This window comes from Mobula hypostoma, chromosome 7 (assembly GCF_963921235.1).
Source record: "Mobula hypostoma chromosome 7, sMobHyp1.1, whole genome shotgun sequence".
Lineage (NCBI taxonomy): Eukaryota > Metazoa > Chordata > Chondrichthyes > Myliobatiformes > Myliobatidae > Mobula > Mobula hypostoma.
Window position 1 is genome coordinate 12,454,864 of NC_086103.1, and position 24,112 is coordinate 12,478,975.

At 46.3% G+C, this 24,112-nt stretch overlaps 1 protein-coding gene across 3 annotated transcripts in view; it reads left to right on the forward strand.

The window, feature by feature from the left end:
• The first annotated feature begins 6,194 nt into the window (after window positions 1-6,194).
• tnip1 (TNFAIP3 interacting protein 1) overlaps window positions 6,195-24,112 on the forward strand; it is a 116,973-nt gene continuing 99,055 nt past the window's right edge. For 2 of the 3 annotated variants that reach the window (XM_063053033.1, XM_063053035.1), the window contains exon 1: window positions 6,647-6,802. The gene's annotated coding sequence lies outside the window, so the exon portion shown is untranslated. Of the gene's footprint in view, window positions 6,352-6,646; window positions 6,803-24,112 lie in introns of those variants that run through there. The other variant, XM_063053034.1, reaches the window with a different exon arrangement.

Consider the following 24,112-nt stretch of genomic DNA (forward strand, 5'->3'; position numbering starts at 1 on the left):
CCTACCCCTCCTCCCTCACTACCATTCGAGTGCCCCTACCCCTCCTCCCTCACTACCATTCGAGTGCCCCTACCCCTCCTCCCTCACTACCATTCAGTTGTCTCTACCACTCCTCCCTCACTACCATTCAGGTGTCCCTACCCCTCCTCCCTCACTACCATTCGAGTGCCCCTACCCCTCCTCCCTCAGTCCCATTCAAGTGCCCCTACCCCTCCTCCCTCACTACCATTCAGTTGTCTCTACCCTTCCTCCCTCACTACCATTCAGGTGTCCCTACCCCTCCTTCCTCACTACCATTTGAGTGGCTCTACCCCTTCTCCCTCACTACCATTCAGGTGCCCCTACCCCTCCTCCCTCACTACCATTTGGGTGTCCCTACCCCTCCTCCCCTTTAGTCCCATTCAGGGCCCCAAACAGTCCTTCCAGATGAAGCGACACTTCACCTATGAGGCTGTTCGGGTCATCTATTGTATCCAGTGCTCCTGGTGTAGCCTCCTCTACATCGGTGAGACTCCATGTAGACTGGGAGACCACTTCACTGAGCACCTATGCTCCGTCCGCCAGGAAAAGCAGGATGTCCCAGAGGCCACTCATTCTAATTCCAGTTCCCAGTCACATTCCAACATGTCAATCCATGCCCTCCTCTACTGCCGCGATGAGACCACACTCAGGTTGGAGGAGCAACACCTCATATTCTCTCTGAGTAGCGTCCAAACTGATGGTGGAATGAACATCAATTTCTCAAACTTTGGTAATGGCCCCAACCCCTCCCTCCTTCACCATTCCCTTTTCCCTCTCTCACTGAATCTCCTTACCTGCCCATCGCCTCCCTCTGGTGTTCCCCCCCCCTTTTCTTTCTTCCATGGCCTTCTGTCCTCTCCTATCAGATTCCCCCTTCTCCAGCCCTGTATCTCTTTCACCAACTAACTTCCCAGCTCTTTCACTCTTCCTCCTCCCGGTTTCACCTATCACTTTGTGGTTCTGCTCCCCTCACCCCACCTTCTAACTCCAACTCCTCATCGTTTTTTTCTCCAGTCCTGATGAAGGGCCTCAGTCCGAAACGTCGACTGTATTCTTTTCCCTGGATGCTGCCTGGCCTGCTGAGTTCTTCCAGCATTTTGTGTGTGTTGCCCGGATTTCCTCCAAATGCAGATTTTCTCGTGTTTGCCATTTCACCGTATCTTTCAATGTACACGTGACAAATAAAGCTGATTTTTTTGTCCTTGAGAAGTTCATCAGAGGAGATCGCATATTTTGAACATAATACCCAACAGAACCAAGTCTCCTGGTCTTTATCACATCAAGGATCTAGCCCTGTACAGATTATGACTTTCCCTTTGTACATCATCGAATCAAGTTCAGTAATTTTCCATTGGTCACAACGAACTCTCAGAGAGGTTGTGTTTCTTCAAGAATGCTTCCGGACACACTGATCTTCCCTCTGTCCGTATAGAATTCTCTTCCTGTGACACAGTTTGGAATAGTGTGAAAATCAAAACTATACTGCATAGTGTTATTGTGCCGCAAGGTGTAGCCATGGGCACCCGCTTGGGCATCAGCTATGCCAGCCTCTTCGTTGGCTATGTGGAGCAATCTGTGTTCCAAGCCTTTCCCAGTAATGCTCCCCAACTCTTCCTACACTACATTGACGACACCATTGGTGTGGCTTCATGCACTCATGTTGAGCTCATCGATTTCATCAACTCTGCTTCCAACTTCCGCCCTGCCCCTAAGTTCATTTGGTCCACTTTTGACAGCTCCCTCCCCTTTCTCAATTTCTCTGTCTCCATCTCTGGAGAAAAATTGTCTACCAACACCTTTTACAGACCTACCAATTCCTATGGTTACTATGGTTACCTTGACTACACCTCTCCCCACCCTGACTCCTGTAAAAATGCTAATCCCTTTTCTCAGTTCCTTTGTCTCTGCCGCATCTGTTCCCAGGCTGAGGCTTTCCTTTCCAGGACATCAAAGAACGGGATTTCCCTTCCTCACCTGTATCTCCTCTATTTCCTGGACATCCATGCTCACTCCATCTTCTCGTTGTCTTAACAGGGATAGAGTTCCTCCTGTCCTCACCGACTACCCCATCAGCCTCCGCATCCAGCACAGCAGTCTCTGCAACTTCACCATCTTCAACAGGATCCCACCATCAAACACATCCTTCCCTCCCCCACTCTCCACTTTCCACAGGGATCACTTTCTCTGTGACGCCTTGTCCATTCTTCCTTCCCCCACTGATCTCCTCCCCAGCACTTGACCCTGCAAACAGCCTAAATGCTACACCTGCCAATTCACCTACTCCCTCACCTCCATTCAGGGCCCCAAACAGTCCTTTCAGGTGAGGCAACACTTCACATGCAAATCTTTTGGAGTCATCTACTCTATCCAGTGTTCCCAATGTGGTCTTCTCTACACTGGTGAGACCCTTGGTAGATTGGGGACGCTTGGTTGAACACCTCTGCTCCATCCAACAAAAAAAAACAGAAGGCCTATCCCCATTCACATTTCGACATGTAGTCCTTAGCCTCCTCTTCTGCCACATAGAAGTCACTCCACTCTCAGGTCAGAGGAGCAACACATCATATTCTGTCCAGGCAGCCTCCAACCTGATGGCAACAACATCGATTTTTCCAAACCAGTATTTTTCCTCTTCTCACTTCATCCCCTCCCCGACCCACCTTCCCCCTCACCTGGTCTCACCTATCACCTCCTAGTGTCTCACTTCATCCCCCTCCCCACCCACCTTCCCCCTCACCTGGTCTCACCTATCACCTCCCAGTGTCTCACTTCATCCCCCTCCCCCACCCACCCACCTTCCCCCTCACCTGGTCTCACCTATCACCTCCCAGTGTCTCACTTCATCCCCCCCTCCCCCACCCACCCACCCACCTTCCCCCTCACCTGGTCGCACCTATCACCTCCCAGTGTCTCACTTCATCCCCTCCCCCACCCACCCACCTTCCCCCTCACCTGGTCACACCTATCACCTCCCAATGTCTCACTTCATCCCCCTCCCCCACCCACCTTCCCCCTCACCTGGTCTCACCTATCACCTCCCAGTGTCTCACTTCATCCCCCTCCCCCACCCACCCACCTTCCCCCTCACCTGGTCTCACCTATCACCTCCCAGTGTCTCACTTCATCCCCCCCTCCCCCACCCACCCACCCACCCACCTTCCCCCTCACCTGGTCGCACCTATCACCTCCCAGTGTCTCACTTCATCCCCTCCCCCACCCACCCACATTCCCCCTCACCTGGTCTCACCTATCACCTCCCAGTGTCTCACTTCATCCCCCTCCCCACCCACCCACCCTCCCCCTCACCTGGTCTCACCTGTCACCTCCCAGCTTGTACTCCTTCCACCTCTCCTTACTTTGTTAATCTGACTTCTTCCTCCTTCCTTTCCAATCCTGATGAATGGTGTTAGCTCGAAACTTTGACTGTTTATTCATTTCTATAGCTGCAATGAATTCCAGAGATTCACCACCCTCCGACTGAATAAGTTCCTCCTCATCTCTGTTCTAAAGGAATGTCTTTGTATTCTGAGGTTGCGTCCTCTGGTCCTAGACTCCCCCACTATAAGAGATATCCTCTCCACACCCACGCTATCCAGAGCTTTCAATATTCGATAGTTTTCAATGAGATTCCCCCTCATTCTTCTAAACTCCAGCAAGTTCAGGCCCCGAGCCATTCAATACTGCCCAGATGTTAACTCTTTCATCCCCAGAATCATCCACGTGAACCTGCTCTGGACCCTCTCCAATTTCCAGCACATCCTTTCTTACATAAGGAGCCCAAAATTGCTCACAATATTCCATGTTAGGTCTGACCAGTGCCTTATAAAGCATCAGCATTACACCCTTGCTCTTGTATTCTAATCCTCTCAAAATGAGTACTAACATTGCATTTTTGTTGTTTACTTATTTATTGAGAAATAGCACGGAATTGGCCCCTCAAGCCATGCCAGCCAGCAAACTCCCAAATTAATCCTAACTTAATCAGGGGTCAATTTATAATGACCAATTAACCTACCGTCTTTGGACTGTCGGAGGAAACTCACGTGGTCAAGGGGAGAACGTACAAACAACTCCTTACAGGGCAGTAGCAGGAATTGAACCTGGGTCGCTGGTACTGGAAAACATTGTGCTAACCACTATACTACCTGATCAGGTACCCCATGCAAGGCTTATTGAGAAAGTAAGGAGGCATGGGATTCAAGGGGACATTGCTTTGTGGATCCAGAACTGGCTTGCCCATAGAAGGCAAAGAGTGGTTGTAGACGGGTCATATTCTGCATGGAGGTCGGTGACCAGTGATGTGCCTCAGAGATATGGTCTGGGATCCTTACACTTTGTGATTTTATAAATGACCTGGATGAGGAAGTGGAGGGATGGGTTAGTAAATTTGCTGATGACACAAAGGTTGGAGGTGTTGTGGACAGTGTGGAGGGCTGTCAGAGGTTACAGCAGGACATTGATAGGATGCAAAACTGGGCTAAGAAGTGGCAGATGGAATTCAACCCAGATACGTGTGAGGTGGTTCATTTTGGTAGGTCAAATATGATGACAGAATATAGTATTAATGGTAAGACTCTTGGCAGTGTGGAGGATCAGAGGGATCTTGGGGTCCAAATCCATAGGACACTCAAAGTTGCTGCGCAGGTTGACTCTGTGGTTAAGAAGGCATACGGTGTATTGGCCTTCATCAACTGTGGGATTGAGTTTAAAAGCCGAGAGGTAATGTTACATCTTTATAGGACCCTGGTCAGACCCCACTTGGAGTACTGTGCTCAGTTCCGGTCGCCTCACTACAGGAAGGATGTGGAAACCATAGAAAGAGTGCAGAGGAGATTTACAAGGATGTTGCCTGGATTGAGGAGCATACCTTATGAGAATAGGTTGAGTGAACTTGGCCTTTTCTCCTTGGAGTGACGGATGATGAGAGGTGATCTGATAGAGGTGTACAAGATGATGAGAGGCATTGATTGTGTGGATAGTCAGAGGCTTTTTTCTAGGGCTAACATGAGAGGGCAGAATTTTAAGGTGCTTGGGAGTAGGTACAGAGGAGATGTCAGGGGTAAGTTTTTTACACAGAGTGGTGAGTGCGTGGAATGGGCTGCTGGCGATGGTTGTGGAGGTGGATACGATATGGTCTTTTAAAAGACTTCTGGACAGGTACATGGAGCTCAGAAAAACAGAGGGCTATGGGTAACCCTAGGTGATTTCTAAAATAAGTACTGTACATGTTTGGCACAGCTTTGTAGGCTGAAGGGCCTGTATTATGCTGTAGGTTTTCTATGTTTCTCCTGCCTGCCACTCCCCCATGGATTATCCATACCTGCTGTGTGTTGCTCTTGACGTGCGTGCTATATAAAAGCAGTGCAAGAAGAGAGTAAGCAGTCAATACCATAACTCTGCAGGTGTTGTTGGGGCTGAGAAAGGTCAAAGTTAAAAGAAAATTTATTATCAAAGGATATATGTCACCACATACATATGTACCCGAGATTCATTTTTGTGTGGGCTTAATGAATAAATCCAATAACCATAATGGAATCAATGAAAGACCACACCAATAGGGTGGACAGCCAGTGTGCAAAAGACTATGCAAATACAAAGGTAAAAATTATGATTATTATATAATATTGCCGGATAAACAAGCAAGAACAATTTACTTAATAGATATAGCTGTTCCCAACACACGTAACATACAGAAATCACTAAGAGAAATATGCTAAATTAAAAGAGGACTTTGGAACACGAACAGCGTATATATTGTCCCGATAGTAATAGCATTCAACAATTCGGCCTACACAGCAATATTTATGTGAATCTCCAGAACGCCACGACACTAAACACCACTAGAATAGTCCGAGAGATGGGTGTGCTTGGCTATGCGCGTACCTCAGGTTTCACCAACTTGAGCTGAGAAAAAAAAACTGATAATAAATAAGCAATAAATATGGATAACGTGAGATGAAGAGTCCTCGCGAAGCCGAGGAAAAAATACGCGACACCATAATTGCAGGTGTTTCGCGGGGGGAGGACAAAAGGTTTTTTTTATCTAGAAAAGAACATTTGTAATTCGACCAGTTATGAAATAGTTTCCTTCGCCTTCATTGTTTCGAAATGTTTCTGCGGAAACTCTGCAGTCGGCAGGAAGTTGTGAGAAAGATATCTCGAGCTCTTTTCATAACCCTTGCCGACCAGCGTTGCGTAAAACAAAAAAGCGGAGGGGGAAAGGAGGAGGGTGATTTACCTCAGTGCGAGGAAATTCTTTGCAATCAGTGACAAAGTGTTGAAGAGCGATTATATTCCTGCAAGTGATTACATCACAGCCTGCTAACTGAGGTCAGTTTTGGTTTCCCACTCTGGAATGAACTGGAAAAGATAATTGCGAAACGCTTTTTCTTTGAAATTGCCTTGTAAATTATACAGCACGTAGAGTAAGGCTGCTTTGAAGGCAATGGTAAGAGTAACTTGTAATTGTATTATGCTATTGTCTCGTTTTCTTAAAAAACGGATGCTTTTGCAAACATTTTCCTTTTGTTCCTTAGTATTTTGTTATTAATTATATAAAACCCGGAAATTGACTTTTAAACGCGGAGGGCCCGCCTCTTCCCTCGGGGTTTCACTCTCATTGGCGGACTCGGCCTGCCAATCACAACGATTTGACGTCAACGAGGAAGCGCGTGCCAAGGTGGGGGGATTCCCTGGGTGCGAGTGCGCAGGCGCCGGCTCCCGGAGGACTGGCCCTACTCGGTCCGCATCGCCAGGCGCCGAAGCATCGGGAAGGAGCCAGGTATTGGGTTGACTTGACTTGGCTTGGCTTGAGGGGAGGGGGAGGAATGGGAAAGGTTGGCGAAGGTGCCAGGCCTGGGCGTTGTACCACCTCTGGGTGTCCTTGGTCGTGCAATGCAATGTATGTGTGTTTGTGCGTGTACCAGCTAGACGGGCCGAATGCCTTGCTGATTGCCCACCCCTTGGAATAGTTCCGGCGTTGGGTCCAAGATATCACAAAATATCAAACCCCGACTGAACGGGAGACGGGGATCCCGGAGGGTGGAGAGAGTCTATGCGATGATCCTGGAAGATTCAAGAATGTCCAGTGATTTAGGGAATCCAAGAGGAATCGCCACCCTCTCATCCCTTCCCACACCCTCTCGGACTCCGAAACAGGAGTTGACAGGCGCGGTCAACTGGATCAAAGAGTTAACATCTCAACTCAACAATGCTGAAGATTCTGATGAAGAGGTTTTGGTCCATAACCGTTGACGTTAGCTGCTCCATAGATGCTGCCTGATTGCTGGGTTCCTCCAGCTTTTTGTGTGTGTTACTCGAGGAAGCTTGCTTTCCTCCACTCAAGGTTGTCTCTCGGGTATTTTGTTTTGATTCTTGGTTGCAGAGGGAATTTTACTGAGTTAGGAAAGTGGGAGAGGACAAGGGGGGATTAGGAAAGAAACACCAGAAGAAAGGGCAGAGGAGATGTTGGTAGGGTGAAAGAAGTCTCAATTGTCACAACCTGGGAGATCGCCAGCTGAGACCTGGAAGCTGTATCAGCATCACAACTGGCAGATGTGAAATCTGTTGTTTTGCAGCAGCATTACATAAAATATTTAAAAACCTATAGATTACAGTAAGAAATGCATATTAAATAATGAGTGCAAAAAGAAAATGAAACATGTTGTGAGGTAGTGTTCATTGTCTGAGAGTGGAGGAGAAGAAGCTGTCTTGAACTTGGTATTTGCAACAGAATCATCTGGTGAAAGGTACGGTGGAGGAAAGGGTTAAATGTTCTGAGTGTATTTGCATTTCTAAAACCTCAGGATGGCCTTTCCTTTTTGTTGTGATGTGGTGGAAGGCAGTACTCGCAGAGTAGGATCCCACAAACGGTGTTGGTTGGTGATCAGTGGATGGGGGATAACTGTTGGCCAGGAAACTGGGGGGAGAATTCCTCCCCACTGGGAGGATGACATGAACATTACATTTCTCAAACCTCTGGTAATTTTCCCCCTCCCTTCCTTGCATTCCCCATTCTAGTTCTCCTCACCTGCCCATCACCACCCTCTGGTACCTCTCCCATGGTCTATTCTCCTCTTCAATCAGATTCCTCCTTCAGACCTTTATCTCTTGCACCTATCACCTCCCAGCTTCTCACTTCCCCTTCCCCACCCCACCCACCATCCACCTCACCTATCTCCTTCCCCTCCCCCCAACTTCTTTTTCTGGCATCTTCCCCCTTCCTTTCTAGTCCTGAAAAAGCGTCTTGTCCAAAACATCAACTGTTCGTTCCGTTCCAGAAGTGCTGCCGGACCTGGGTTCCTGCAGCATTGTGTCTGTGTGAGTTGCTTGCGAACTCCCTCGATTTCCCCCTGCTGGGACCTTTCGGTGCTGAGGGGCAGGTGGGGCCTGGGTCAGTCAATCAAGTCGACAAGCAGCTCTCACTAACTGCACCTCAAGTTCAATATCCTCATTTGCCTGGAGTGTGGTTTTGAGATGCCCTGGAATCAAAAACTGTGTCAGCTCTTCAGAGCTGTGGTAAAGGTCGACCTACGGTGCTGTTGGGGAGGGAGTTCAGGATGTATATGGAGTTATAGAGCCTTTGGCCCAACTCATCTACACTGATCATTTGACTGCATTTGGTCCAAATCTCTCTGAACATTTCCTGTCCCTGTAGCTCTCGAAATGTCTTCTAGATGTAGTTTAGTTAGTTAGAGATGCTGTAATCTTCCAGCCCAGTAACCACGGATTTAACCCTAGCCTAATGGCAGGACCGTTTACAATGACCAATTAACCTACTAACCAGTAATCTTTGAACTGCGAAGGGAAATGGGTGCACCGGGAGGAAATGCACGCATTCCACTGGGAGGACGTGCTAACTCCTTACGGACAGCGCCGGAATTGAACTCTGAGCTCCCGAACTGTAATAGCATCCCGCTAACTGCTATGCCACTGTGGTGCAGCCCCCCCGCCCCCCGCCCCACCACCAACACCATCCTCTGCCAGCTTGTTACGTGTACCCACCATCCTCTGACAAGTTGCATCTCCATCTGGTATGGGAGCAGTCGAGCATCGGACCAGAACTCCCTATAAAGGACTGTGAGAACAGCTGAGAGGATCATAGGGTCTTCCTGCCATCCATTGGGGTCATTTATCAAGAGCGCTGTGTACGCAGGGCCCTTAGTGTTATCAAGGATCCCACCCGTCCATCCAGCACCCTCTTTGACTTTCTGCCATCAGACAGGAGACTACGGTGCATAAAGACAAGAACAGTCAGGGTTGGAAACAGTTTCTTCCCTCAGGCCATTAGGCGTGAGCTCCCTGCCATATCGCATTCTAAGTGTCACTGGTTAATCTGTTCTGTGCCTTACAATATCTAATGTTAATGCAGTTTAGTTTTATTATTTATGTGTGATTCATCTGTAGATTTTATCTTTGCCTTCCTAAGTGATTGTGCGGAATGTGTGTTTTGTGTCCAACTGTACTTTACACTCTGGTTCGAAGATATATACATTGTATGATTATATGCGTTATATACATGACAATAACTACATGTATGTAGTTAAATGACAGTGAACTTGACTCTGTGTGTGTGGGGGGGGAAGGTTTACACCCCACCCCCCAGTAGTTACAGTCTTTCCCTTGTTGTGGATTGTCGGTATTGTTGAAGGGTCCAAACTTGAGTGGAAGTTGATCCAAGCGTGTTCAGATCCTGGCTAACCATTCAAAAGCAGGAGGTAATACCTGTCACCAGCCAAAAGCCCACCCATCCCCTTGGTTTCGGTATCAGAATCGGGTTTATTATCACTCACGTATTTCGTGAAATTTGTCATTTTGCTACAGCAGTACCATGCGATACATAAAAAGTATGATAAATTACAACAAGATATACAGTGGTTCTGGTTAATTGGGACACATTAGGACCAGTACATTTTGGCCCAATTAAGTGACTGGCCAATTAGTTGGTATCATGGAAATAGTTGAAAAGATATAAAAAAAAACACAAACTACCATTTAACTGAGTAACAAATTAGGCATTTAACTGAATGCTACCAACACTTCCACAGTTTTATAAAGCTTTATTAGTTCCTAATACTTATTGATGGAGGAATTTGCTGCTATGTTCTTTTGATTGACTGTAGATGAACAAAGTCAGCACATACACCTAGTGTAGGTAATAGACTGCCTTCATACAATGCTTTTGAAGATTACATCCTCCAAATCTTCATTTTCATTGTAACATTTAAGATGACTGTTGATACCTTCAAATTCTTCGTTGTGTCTAACTTGTTGACGTAGTGAAATTGTTTCATTTTCATTCCTGGCTGTTTCTGGCATCTTCCAGTCTGAATACTTGAAACTGCAGTGAGCAAAACAGTTCTGAATTGTCTTACTGCTTATTTCTCACCAACTATCAGTGACAAAAACCACTGCTTTTTGAACACAAACACAAGTGATGTTTGAAAAACTTAGCTCTAGGAACAGTGTAAATGGTCACACAAATGCACGTGACTAATGCTAGTTAGGAACTGTTCAGCACCAGTCTCCTGTCCCAATTAAGTGGCATAGTGTCCCAAATAAATGAAGGGTCTCCCAGCTGTTTTTTTTCATTAGTTTTTGTCCTTTACGAGTTGTCCCAAATAAGCTGCTTCCCCAATTAACCGATGGCCCAATTAACTGTAACAGTTGTATATAAAAACATCAATTAAGTACGTTGTGTAAAAAGAGAACAAAAATAGTGAGGTAGTGTTCATGAGTTCATTGTCTCTTCAGGAATCTGAACTCCTCAAAAATCTTCATTGCCCCCTATTGTGAGTAGAGATGGTTCTTGTTGGATTCTGGTATTTTCCTGATTCAAAGGATCATTGGAATTCAAGGATGAGGCATAAAACCTGTTTTTTTTTAATAGACTTTTTAAATTAAGTATTACAGCTGTTAGGTGATGGGGTGGAGATGCGTCTCTACCAAAGGAGGTGTAAGATTCTCCTTCCCTCCGCTGGCCTGGGGTCACCCTTGGGCAAGGTGTAACACCTGTTTAGCCCCTCCCCTCCCCCCCTCCCCCCCCCCACCGATTAGGGTCACGTGAAGCTATCAGCGCAGATGGTGCATATCCCAAGTCCTGGTTATGTGACCACTGAAACCAGGCAGACAACCTCTGAAGAGTACTGATAATGACTGGTGTCAGCCATCTTGTAGAGACACTGCCCAGTAGAAGGTAATGGCAAACCACTTCTGTAGAAAAATTTGCCAAGAACAATCGTGATCATAGACCATGCTTGCCCACGTCATATGACATGGCTCATGAAGACATGAATGTGGGTGTCGCTCTGCACAGGGCTCAACATATGGACAACGGCACCTGAGTCATATGGAATCATATCTATAGAATAAGCACGCTTGGAGTATTGTGTTTAGTCTCAGGATGGGAATGGCGAATACAAGAGGGCATAATTTTGGGTGATTGGTGGAAAGTATAGGGGGGATGTCAAAGGTGGGTTTTTTTACACAGAGAGTGGTGGGTGTGTGGAACACCCTGCCAGGGGTGGTGTTAGAGGCAGATACATTTGGGATATTTAAGAAACTCTTAGGTAGGCAAATGGATGGTAGGAAAAAGCAGGACAGCATCATGGGCCGAAGGGCCTATTCTGTACTGTTCTATGTTGTATGTAATAGTTAGTCTACCTAATGATTCCAGGAATGAAGGCGTGTTTGATGACTGGGCCTATACTCACCGGACTTGAGATGACTGAGGAGGGATCTCATTGAAATCTAGATCCTAGATAGAGTGGATGTGGAATCTATGTAAAAAAACAAACAAGCAAACAAACTTTCCTCTGTCAATTCCCCCTATACTCTCCTCTAATCACCTTAAAATAACTTCTTGTATTAGCCTTTTCTACCCTGGGAAAAAGTCTCTGCCCACTCGATCTCTGCCTTTTATCATCTTGTACACCTCTGTGAAGTCACCTGTCATCCTCCTCCTCTCCCTAACTCACACAACCTGTCCTCACATGACATGCTCTCTAATCCAGGCAGCAGCCTGGTAAATCTCTTCTGCACCCTCTCTAAAGCTTCCACATCCTTCCTATAATGAGGTGACCAGAACTAAACACAATTTTTCAAGTGTGCTGTATCCAGGGTTTTATAGAGCTGCAACACTACCTCACGGCTCTTGAACTCAATCCGCCGACTAATGAAGGCCAGCACAGCTGACAGAATGGGAGGAACACACACAAAAAGTTGGAGGAGCTCAGAAGCCCAGGCAGCATCAATGGAAAAGAGTAAACTGTCAACGTTTTGTGCTGAGATCCATCATCAGAACTGGAGGACTTTCTCCAGTCCTGTTAAGGGTCCTGGCCTGAAACGTCAACTGTACTCTTCTCCATTGACGCCGCCTGGCCTGCTGAGTTCCTCCAGCTTATTGTGTGTGTTGCTCTGGATTTCCAGCACCTGCAGATTTTCTCTTGTTTGAGAATGGGAGGAAAATGTTATTTGTTTATTCATTTGAATTAAAGTTCTCTAACTAATATCGCGAGATTCAATCACGTGATTACACCTCTGAGGGCCAGTGCTCTCGCTGCTGACCCAGTCACCTAAACTTAGTGTAACTGTGGCACTCTGGAAACTGGTCTTGGCAAAGGAGTTGGAGAGGGAGAGCTCTACACCCGGGCAGGCGTTGAACATGCTGCAAAAGAAAGGCTGGCGACGGATAACTGAGGAAACCAGAGTTACCCTCAGTAGCTTTTTACATACCTTCTGGTATTAGAATGGTGGTCTGAACGAGGTGAGGAGGTACCTTATGTGTTTTTATTTATTTATGGAGATACAGAGTGGAATAGACCCTTCAAGCTGTGGCACCCAGTAATGGATATAACCAAATTACAATGACCAATTAACCTACCAACCTGTGGGAGGAAACCCACGTGATCACGGGGAGAACGTACAGACTCCTTACAGACAGTGGTGGGAATTGAACCTGATTGAACCTGAGTTGCTGGTACTGTAATGCTTTGTGTGAACCACGTCTCCTACTGAGCTGATAAATCTACGAAATTTTCTGCTCTGAGAGTGTTGAGGGCTGGATCCTTACATTAAAGATTAGATTTATTTAATCTATTTAATTTAGACCTATTTAAGGTGGTGGTAAGTATTTGAATGATCGAGGCTAATTCTGGGGGGGCATTGAATCCGGCATGAACCAGCCATAGAGACACGAGACGGCAGATAGTGGAGTCTAGAGCAGGGATTCCTGACCTTTGTTAGTGCATGGGCCCCTACCATTAACTGAGGGGGTGCATGGACCCCAGGTCTGGAACCCCTGATCTAGAGCAGCACACAATCTGCTGGAAGAACACCTGCAGCATCTGTGCGAGGGAAAAAGAATTGTCGTTGAAACGCTGTATCGGTACTGAGAGATGGCCTGTGTGGAGAGGGAAAAGGGGAGTGGTGAGATAGGGTTGAGGGGAAGGCGACTGGTGGACTGAGGAGGGACGTGAGATAACAGGCAGGTAGGGGAGGAGTTGAGAGGCTGTTGAATGAGACAATAGGTGCAGGAGTAGGCCATTCAGCCCTTTGAGCCAGCACCACCATTCACTGTGATCATGGCTGATCATCCACAATCAGTACCCTTTTCCTGCCTTCTCCCCATATCCCTTCACTCCTCCACTATCTTTAAGAGCTCTATCTAACTCTTTCTTGAAAGAATCCAGAGAATCGGCCTCACTGCCTTCTGAGGCAGAGCATTCCACAGATCCACAACTCTCTGTGTGAAAAAGTTTTTCCTCAACTCCGTTCTAAATGTTCCCCTTATTCTTAAACTGTGGCCTCTGGTTCTGGACTCCCCCAACATCGGGAACATGTTTCCTGCCTCTAGTGTGTCCAATCCCTTAATAATCTTATATGTTTCAATCAGATCCCCTCTCATCCTTCTAAATTCCAGTGTATACAAGCCCAGTCGCTCCAATCTTTCAACATATGACAGTCCCGCCATCCCGGGAATTAACCTCGTGAACCTGTGCTGCACTCCCTCAATAGCAAGAACGTCCTTCCTCAAATTTGGAGACCAAAATTGTACACAATACTCCAGGTGTGGTCTCACCAGGTTCCTGTACAACTGCAGAAGGACCTCTTTGCTCCTATACTCAACTCCTCTTGTTATGAAGGCCAACATGCCATTAGCTTTCTTCACTGCCTGCTGTATCTGCATGCTTACTTTCAGCGACTGATGAACAAGGACACCTAGATCTCATTGTACTTCCCCTTTTCCTAACTTGACACCATTCAGATAGTAATCTGCCTTCCTGTTCTTGCCACCAAAGTGGATAACCTCACGTTTAGATTAGTTTAGATCAAAGTTTAGATTATGAGGACACTCAGTCCTCTTTTATTGTCATTTAGAAATGCATACATGCATTAAGAAATGATACAATGTTTCTCCGGAGTGATATCACAGAAAACAGGACAAACCAAAGACTAACACTGACAGAACCACATAATTATAACATATAGTTACAGCAGTGCAAAGCAATACCATAATTTGATAAAGAACAAACCACGGGCACGGTAAAAAAAAAGGTCGCAAAGTCTCGAGTCGATTGACTCCGGAGTCCCCGATAGCAGGCGGCAAAAGGGAGAAACTCCCTGCCATAATCCTCCAGGCACCGTCGACTTGCCAATGCCTTGGAAGCAGCTGATCACAGCCGACACTGAGTCCATCCGTCCGAAAACTTCGAGCTTCCGACCAGCCTCTCCGATACAGCCTGCTGAGCGCCATCCTCTGCCGAGCGCCTTCGACCTCTCCCCGGCCGCTGAAACACGCAAAGCCAAGGATTCAGGGCTTTCTGCTCCGGAGATTCCGGTTACCACACAGTAGCAGCGGCAGTGAAGCGGGCATTTCGGAAGTTTTCCAGATGTTCCTCTGTGCTCTCACATCTGTCTCCATCAAATCAGAATTGTGCACGATCCCCTACTTGACAGATAACAGATATCACCACTGAAGTGGCCGCGCACATTGCCGTCGCACCGCCATCTTCTCCCCCCTCCACATTTATCCACATTAAACTGCATCTGCCATGCATCTGCCCACTCACCCAACCTTTCCAAGTCACCCTGCATTCTCATAACATCCTCCTCACATTTCGCACTGCCACCCAGCTTTGTGTCATCGGCAAATTTAAAGGTGGCATGGCAGTGTAGTGATTAGTGCTTAACAGCTGTAATGTCAGATTCAGTTTCGACCGCTGTCGGTAGGGAGTTTGTACCTTCTCTCCGTGACCGCGTGGGTTTCCTCCTACATTCCAAAGACGTATGGGTGGGGGTTAAGTTGGGGACGCGCTGTGTTGGCACTGGAATACATGGCAATACGTTGGCTGTAGCCAGCATATCCTCGGACTGTGCTGGTCGTTGACACAAGCAATGTGTTTCACTATGTTTTGAACATTTGACGAGTACAACTAATGCTTAAACGAATGTGAGGTGGAGGCAGACAAAGAGGAAAAAACCAGAAATAAGTGGTAGGGCAAGGTGGAGAGGAGTGTGATCTTATTGATGGCTGAGGGGCCTTTTTCTTGCTCCTATTTTGTTGAATGGCTTTGTTTGTGCATAGGCAGATTAATGGTTCAGCACGGACAAGATGAGCTGAAGGGCGTGTTTCTGTGCTGTGGTGTTTTATCACTCTAACTGCAATTTCAGAAAACATCCCTTAAAACAGGAGCTCCCAACCTTTCGTATGCCGTGGACTCTTACCATGAAGTGAGGGTCCGTGTCCCCAAGGTTGGGAAACACTACCTTAAAAGCTTCCGTCCTTTGCTGAGTCCCAATGAAGCCGGAACATGAGGTTCTGCAGTGGCTGTATTGGTTTGTAACCAGCCCTTGTGGAGTTCCTTGTGTTAATTTACCGTGCTGGTCAGCCTGCCTCACCCTCTGACGTTGATGTAGTGGTGGTTGTCCTTCTTGGCTTGAGAAGATGACTGTTCCCCTCTGTCTGTTTGACGACAAGATCACACGGACTTGTGGCAGTACTAGTCAAGGTTTCTGCCCACGTCCCGTGGTACAACAAAGGGCTTTTCAGGGAGATTCTCATAACTACAAACCCCTTCCGCTCTTAAACCTCCCAAGGGATTCTCGGGCACAGAGCAGTGAAACTGTTTAACCCCTTGAGGCTGCCCTCCTATTCACAGGTGAACTTCAGTTCAAATTGTCTTATGACGAACTCTAGTATCTTACCAGAAGTCCAGTGACTTTCAGCTAAAATGTTTTGACTGTCAGCTGCCTACTGAAGCAGAGAATTCCACATTTACTGGTGTTTGAATGCTAACTTTGCATGGGGGGGTCACTGTGTTCTTGATTTTCCCTTTGCTGAATGTCGTCTGCGCCTGTACTTCTGTTAAACCGGAAGACACAGGAGCAACGTTAGGCCATTCAGCCCATTGAGTCTGCTCCTTTACTAATCAAGAACCTATCAACCTCCGCTTTAAATATACCTAATAACTTGGCCTCCACAGCCGTCTATAGCAGCAGTCCCCAACCACCGGGCTGTGGACCGCTACTGGGCCACAAAGCATGTGCTACCGGGCCGTGAAGAAACGATACGAGTCAGCTGCACCTTTCCTCATTCCCTGTCACGCACTGTTGAACTTGAACATAGGGTTGCCAACTGTCCCATATTTGCCGGGACATCCCGTATATTGGGCTAAACTGGTTTGTCCCATACGAGACCACCCTTGTCCTGTATTTCCCCCGCTAAGGTAGAGCGTTCCTATGAAACCTTCCGGGCCGAAATTGCGTAAGGCGAAGAAGCAATTACCATTCATGTATATGGGAAAATTTTTTGAGCGTTCCCAGACCCAAAAAGTAACCTAACAGATCATACCAAATAACACATAAAACCTAAAATAACGCTAACATATAGTAAAAGCAGGAAGGATATGATAAATACACAGCCTATATGAAGTAGAAATAATGTATGTACAGTATAGTCGGGAAGATTAAGCCAAAGCCGATTTGTGGAAAAAAAATGGGCACGTATGCGCATGCGCACACAGGTGCCCGTGCAAGGCTTCACGGTAGTCTTTCCTGGGGTAAACACAAGTGTCCCGGGATTTGACTGCTACTTTTGTCCCTTATTTGGGAGTGAGAAAGTTGGTAACCCTAACTGTAAAAGACATGTTGAGGTGAGTTTAACCCTACTTGCACACCCCCCCCGCCGCAAGAATATTATCAATATTAAACCGGTCCGCGGTGCAAAAAAGGTTGGGGACCCCTGGTCTATAGCAATGAATCCACAGATTCACTGCTCTCTGGATAAAGAAATCCCTCCTCATCTCTGTTCTAAAGGGACGTCTTTCTATTCTGAGGCTGTGCCTTCTGGTCCTAGACTCCCCCCACAGTTGGAAACATCCACTCTATCTAGGCCTTTCAGTATGCGGTAGGCTTCAATGAAATTGTTCTAAATTCCAGTGACTACAGACCCAGAGACATCGAACACTCCTCATATGTTTACCCTTTCGTTCCCAGGATCATTCTTGTGAACCACATCTGGACGCTCTCCAATGCCAGTATATCCTTTCTTAGATAAGGGGCCCAAAGTTGCTCGCAATACTTCAAGTGCAGTCTGACCATAAAGCCCTAGCATCACATCCTTGCATTTACATTCTAGTCCTCTTGAAATGAATGCTAACATTGCATCTGCCTTCCTTACCACCAACTGAACCCTCAAGTTAACCTTCAGAGGATTTGCTCCCTGTTTAGAAAATAGCACCTTTATTCCTTCTGCCAAGGTCCCTCTTTTCTCTTTTGCTCTCTTCCCGCCCCATCCCCACCACCCCATCCTCATATAACCAATAGCTTCTATCCTGCTGTTGTCATACACTGGAATGGACCTGTCACAGGCTAAAAGCTGAACTCTTGATCTCACAATCTACCTCATTACCTTGCACCTTATTGTCTGCCCGCACTGCACTTCCTCTGTAACTGTGACACTCTATTCTGCATTCTGCTTTCTTGTATGCTACCCTGATGCCATTATCTATGAAATGATCTGTCTAGATGGCACGTTAACAAAAGCTTTTCACTGTATACACACACAAAAGTATATTGTATTCACGATAGTAAATCAACTTTCAAATGGAAAATTGATCAGCGACGTGAAAAAGTAAATTAAATTAATTTGATAAATCTGTCATGTGTACCAAAGTACAATGAAAAAGTTAGTTTTGCATACCAAGCAACTTCATCATCACCCCATCACTGAAATGTCTTCACATTCTGTGGACTCGTGTTCAGGGACTCTTTATCTTGTGTTCTCAGTACTTGCTGCCCTTATTCCGCTGGCATTTAGGGCAGCAATGAAGGTCCCCCATCTCTGTCTGTCTTGGCCACTCAGACGTAGAAGCATCCTTCGTTGCTGTTTCCCTACAGGTCTTGTTTTACCAGTCAGGGTTGTTAGCTAGAGCTGAACCCCTGAATCTGAAGGATCAGTGGACCACTCGTGGTCTGGCCTCTACCTTTTGACCCGTTTGGCATGGCTGACCCTACCAAGAGCCAAAGCATAAAGCCCTGACTCCAGCCAGCGTAGTTCCCCGGGTTATTGAGGCACACAAGCCTCCAAACCACAGCAAGGTTGTGGTCTTCTTGGAGGCATGTTCTCGTTATTTATTGCTTATTTATTATTATTTCTTTCCTTTTATATTTGCACAGTGTGTTGTCTTTTGCACACTGGTTAAAGGCCCAAGTTGGTGTGGTCTTTCATTGATTCTATTATGGTTATTATTCTATTATGGATTTATTGATAAGCCCACAAGAAAATTAATCTCAGGGTTGTATATGGTGACATATATGTACTTTGATAATAAATTTACTTTGAACTTTGAACCATCAATACAGATCATTTCTTTACCATGGAATATTGAGGTAGAACAAGGGAAAGCAATAACAGAATGCAGAATAAAGCGTTACAGAGAAAGTGCTGTGGGCACAAGGGCATTGAGGTCCAGAGTCCCATCTTTTCGTACTAGGAGTCCATCTTATCATACAAGAGTCCATCTTATCGTACTAGGAGTCGATCGTGCAAGAGTCCATCTTGTCGTACCAGGGAACCATTCAATATTGTTATAACAGTGGGGTAGAAGCTGTCCTTGAGCCTGGTGGGACGAGATTTCAAGCTTTTGTATCTTCTGCCCGATGGGAGAGGGGAGAAGAGAGAGTTCTTGGGATAGGGGATCGATTACCAGTCTCTTTCTTGCACAGCTTGATTATGTCGTGTTCTATGAAGCAACCCTTTAATTGTTTGAAAGCTTTGAGTAGACTGTGACTGTTTCAAATACTTTGAGAAGTTTGGAAAATCTCTCTTATTGGAAAACTTCTGCCATAATTACCGAACGGTCAGCCTTTTTCCCCATAGTTGAAATATCCAATGCTAGAGGGCATACACTTAAGGTGGGAGGGAAGGAGATGTATGAGACTTTGTTTTACACAGAGTGGCGGGGGGAGGATGCTTCGAATGAGCCACCATTGATGATGGAGGCAGATATAATGGAGTCATTTCTGAAGAAGGGTCTCAGCCCGAAGCATCGATTGGTTCTGCTTTTCCATAGATGCTGCCTCACCTGCTGAGTTCCTCCAGTGTCCTGTGCATGTTGCTTTGGACTTCCAGCATCTACAGACCTTCTTGTATTGCATATGTGACAGTGGTGTTTAAGAGGCTCAAAGCTCGAAGTAAATTTATTATCAAAGTACAGTTTATATATCACATACAACCTTCAGTCATAGAAAACTACAGTACAGAAACAGGCCCATCAACCCATTTAGTCTGTGACGAACCATTTAAGCTGCCTCGTCCCATTGACGTTCATCTTCTGGGAAAAGGGAATGAACAGATATGGACATTGTGTAGGCAGAAGGGATTAGTTTATTTGGAAATGTCATTACTAGTGTCATTCGTTTAGCAGAACATTGTGGGCTGAAGAGTCTGTTCCTATGCTGTACTCTTCTATGAACAGATAAAAAGATAATCTTTCTAATCTTTTATTTCTCACATGTACTTTGAAACATACAGTGAAATATGGCGTTTCGCGTCAGTGACTAATGCAGGCCGAGGATGTGCTGTGGTAGGCCACAAATGTCGCCATGTTTCTGGTGCCAATGTGGCATGCCCACAGGTTACTAACCGTAACGGTACGTTTTCGGACTGTGGGTGGAAACCGGAGCACCTAGGTGGTCACGGGGAGAATGTACCAACTCCTTGCAGGCAGCGGCGGGAATTGAACCCCGATCTTCTCACTGGCACTGTAAAGCCTTGTGCTAACTGTGCCACCTCAAAGCTATGAATTTATAAACCTCCATCAGGTGTTCGCTTGCCCTCAGATGCTCCTGAAAGAACAATCCTAGTTTGTCCCACCTCTCTCATCTCATAACCTCTAATCCAGCCAATGCTTGGCTACACAGGTTGATAGGGTGATATAGATATGGCGTACTTGCCTTTCCTGGTCAAGGAATTGAGTTCAAGAGTCTGGAAGCTGTGTTGCGGATTTATAAAACTCTAGTTAGGCCACATCTGGACTATTGCATACAGTCCTGTTCACCCTGTTATAGGAAGGATATCGAGACTTTGGAGAGGATGTAGGCAATTTGCCAGGATGCTGCCTGGATTAGAGGGCATGTGCTATAACTTGAGGTTGGACAAATTTGGGTTGTTTTCTGTGGCGCGGCGGAGGCTGAGGGGAGATCTGATAGAGGTTTATAAGATTATGAGAGGAATAGATAGAGTATTCAGACAGTATCTTCTTCTCAGGGTTGAAATGTCTAATACCAGAGGGCATGCATTGAAGGTAGAGGCTCCCAACCTGAGGCCCACACACCCCTTGCTTAATAGTATTGGTCTACGGTTGGGAACCCCTGATGTAAGGTGAGAGGGGGGAAGCTCAAAGGAGTTTTATGACAGAGTGGGTGGTACCTGGGCTGGTTGTGGAGGCAGATGCAGTAGAGACATCAAAAGCCTCATAGAGCAGCGGTTTCCAACCTGGCGTTCACCAACCCCTCGTTCACCAACCCCTCGTTATTATTGAGGTCCATGTATGTCATCATTACAACGCTGACGTTCATATTCTTGTGGGCATTCACGGTAAATAGAAAGAAACACAAAAGAATCAAAATCTGCATGTGAAAGAGATGGACAACAAACTGCGGACATCTACAGAGTGTTGTCACAGGAAAACTGCATCCATAATCGGAGACCCCAGCCACCCAAGGCCATGTTCTTATCTCGCTGCTGCCATCAGGGAGAAGGTACAGGAGCCTCAGGACCCTCACCGCCAGGTTGAGGAACAGTTACTACCCCTCAACCATGAGGAAGGAGGTACAGGAGCCTCAGGACCCTCACCGCCAGGTTGAGGAACAGTTACTACCCCTCAACCATGAGGAAGGAGGTACAGGAGCCTCAGGACCCTCACTGCCAGGTTGAGGAACAGTTACTACCCCTCAACCATGAGGAAGGAGGTACAGGAGCCTCAGGACCCTCACCGCCAGATTGAGGAACAGTTACTACCCCTCAACCATCAGACTCCTGAACCAGAGGGAATAATATCACTCAACTTCACACATCCGTCGCTGAACTGTTCCCACAACCTATGGACTCACTTTCAACACTTTGCATCTCATGTTTTGGATATTTATTGTTTATTTATTTATTATTATTGTTATTTCTTTTTATATTTGCACAGTTTGTTGTCTTTTGCACGCTGAATGTCCACCCTGTTGGTGTGGTCTTTCACTGATTCTGTTATGGTTTTTGGATTTATTGAGTATGCCCACAAAAAAATTGAGTTTCAGGGTTGTACATGGTGACAATAAATTTACTTTGAAGTTTGAAGCACCAAAAATGAGAAAATACTAATAATAAATAAATACTAATAATAAATAAGCAATAAATATTGAGGATATGATTTTCAGAGTCCTTAAAAGTGAGTCCATGGGTTGCGAAATGAGTTCAGTGTTGTGGTAAATGAAGTTATCCATGCTGGTTCGCGAGCCTGATGGTTGAAGGGTAATAATTGTTCCTGAAGGTGGTGTTGTGGGTCCTGAGGCTCCTGTACCTCCTTCACAACGGCAGCAGCGAGAAGACTATTCCTAATGGCTGTAACAGATGACAGAAGCTGTTTAACTTGCCTCTTTTGGCTCTTTTGAAACGCTTCCCTAACTGGTCCTACTTCCTGTCTGCCTGCATATATCATGCCTATGGTTGTCTATCCAGTTTCCCATTTAAAAGTTCCTGTTTGCTCTTTCTCTTTGCTCTTCCCTTTTGGGAGAGGAACCATATTCCTCTCTGCTTAATACAGACCAGTACAGCTCAGGAATGGGCCCTTCGGCCCACAGTGTTGTCCCAACCCAATTAAATGAGTAATCAAATGGCCAACTAAACTAATCTCTACTGCCTACACAATGTCCACATCCTTCCATTGTCCTCACATTCATGTGTCTATCTAAAAGTCTGTTCAAAATTGTTAATGTATCTGCCTCTACCACCATTCCAGGCACCCACCACTCCTGTGTTTTAAAAAAAACACAAAATTTGCCCCTCTCATCTCCTTTGAAATTACTCCCTCTCATCTGAAATGCATCTAATCTTATTAGACATTTCAACCCTGGGAAAAAGATACTGAATGTCTACCTGTGGCTCACATAATTTTATAAACCTCTATCAGATCTTCCCTCAGCCGCTGTCTTCGGGTTCTTCGGGCCTGTGCAAGCGAGCTAGCTGGAGTGTTTGCTGACATCTTCAACTGCTCCTTGCTTCAGTCTAAGATCCCCTCGTGTTTTAAGAAGGCAACGATAATCCCAGTGCTGAAGAAGAGCAAGGTGGCATGCCTGAGTGACTATCGACCTGTGGCTCTGACATCAATTGCTATGAAGTGCTTCGAGAGATTGGTTATGGCACACATCAACCACAGCCTACCGGTCAACCTCGACGCTTTGCAATTCGCCTACCGGAGCAACAGGTCAACGGCAGATGCCATCTCTCTGGCCCTACATTCCTCCTTAGAACACCTGGAGAATAAAGACGCATACGTAAGGCTCCTTTTCATTGACTACAGCTCTGCCTTTAATACCATCATTCCAAATAAACTGATTCCTAAGCTCCAGAACCTGGGCCTTAACACTCAGATCTGCATCTGGATCTCCAACTTCCTTACAGACAGGACCCAGGCTGTAAAAACAGGGGACAAGCTCTCCTCTCCAATCACTCTGAGCACCGATACCCCACAAGGCTGTGTACTCAGCCCCCTGCTGTACTCACTGTACACCCATGATTGTGTAGCCAAGTTTCCATTGAACTCAATATACAAGTTTGCTGATGACACAACAATTGTAGGCCATATCTCAGGTAATGATGAGTTTGAGTACAGAGAGGAAATTAAGAACCTGATGGCATGGTGCGAAGACAACAATCTATCCCTCAACGTCAGCAAGACGAAGGAATTGGTTGTTGACTTCAGAAGGAGTAGCGGACCGCACGACCCAATTTACATCAGTGGTGTGCAAGTGGAACAGGTCAAAAGCTTTAAGTTCCTCGGGGTCAATATCACAAATGACCTGACTTGGTCCAGCCAAGCAGAGTCCACTGCCAAGAAGGCCCCACCAGCGCCTTTACTTCCTGAGAAAGCTAGAGAAATTTGGCCTGTCCCCTAAAATCCTCACTAATTTTTATAGATGCACCGTAGAAAGCATTCTTCTAGGGTGCATCACAACCTAGTATGGAAGCTGTCCTGTCCAAGACCGGAAGAAGCTGCAGAAGATCGTGAACACAGCACAGCACATCACACAAACCAATCTTCCATCCTTGGACTCACTTTACACTGCACGATGTCGGAGCAGTACTGCCAGGATAATCAAGGACACGACCCACCCAGCCAGCACACTTTTTGTCCCTCTTCCCTCCGGGAGAAGGCTCAGGAGCTTGAAGACTCGTACGGCCAGATTTGGGAACAGCTTCTTTCCAACTGTGATAAGACTGCTGAACAGATCCTGACCCGGATCTGGGCCGTACCCTCCAAATATCTGGACCTGCCTCTCGGTTTTTTTTGCACTACCTTACTTTCCATTTTTCTATTTTCTATTT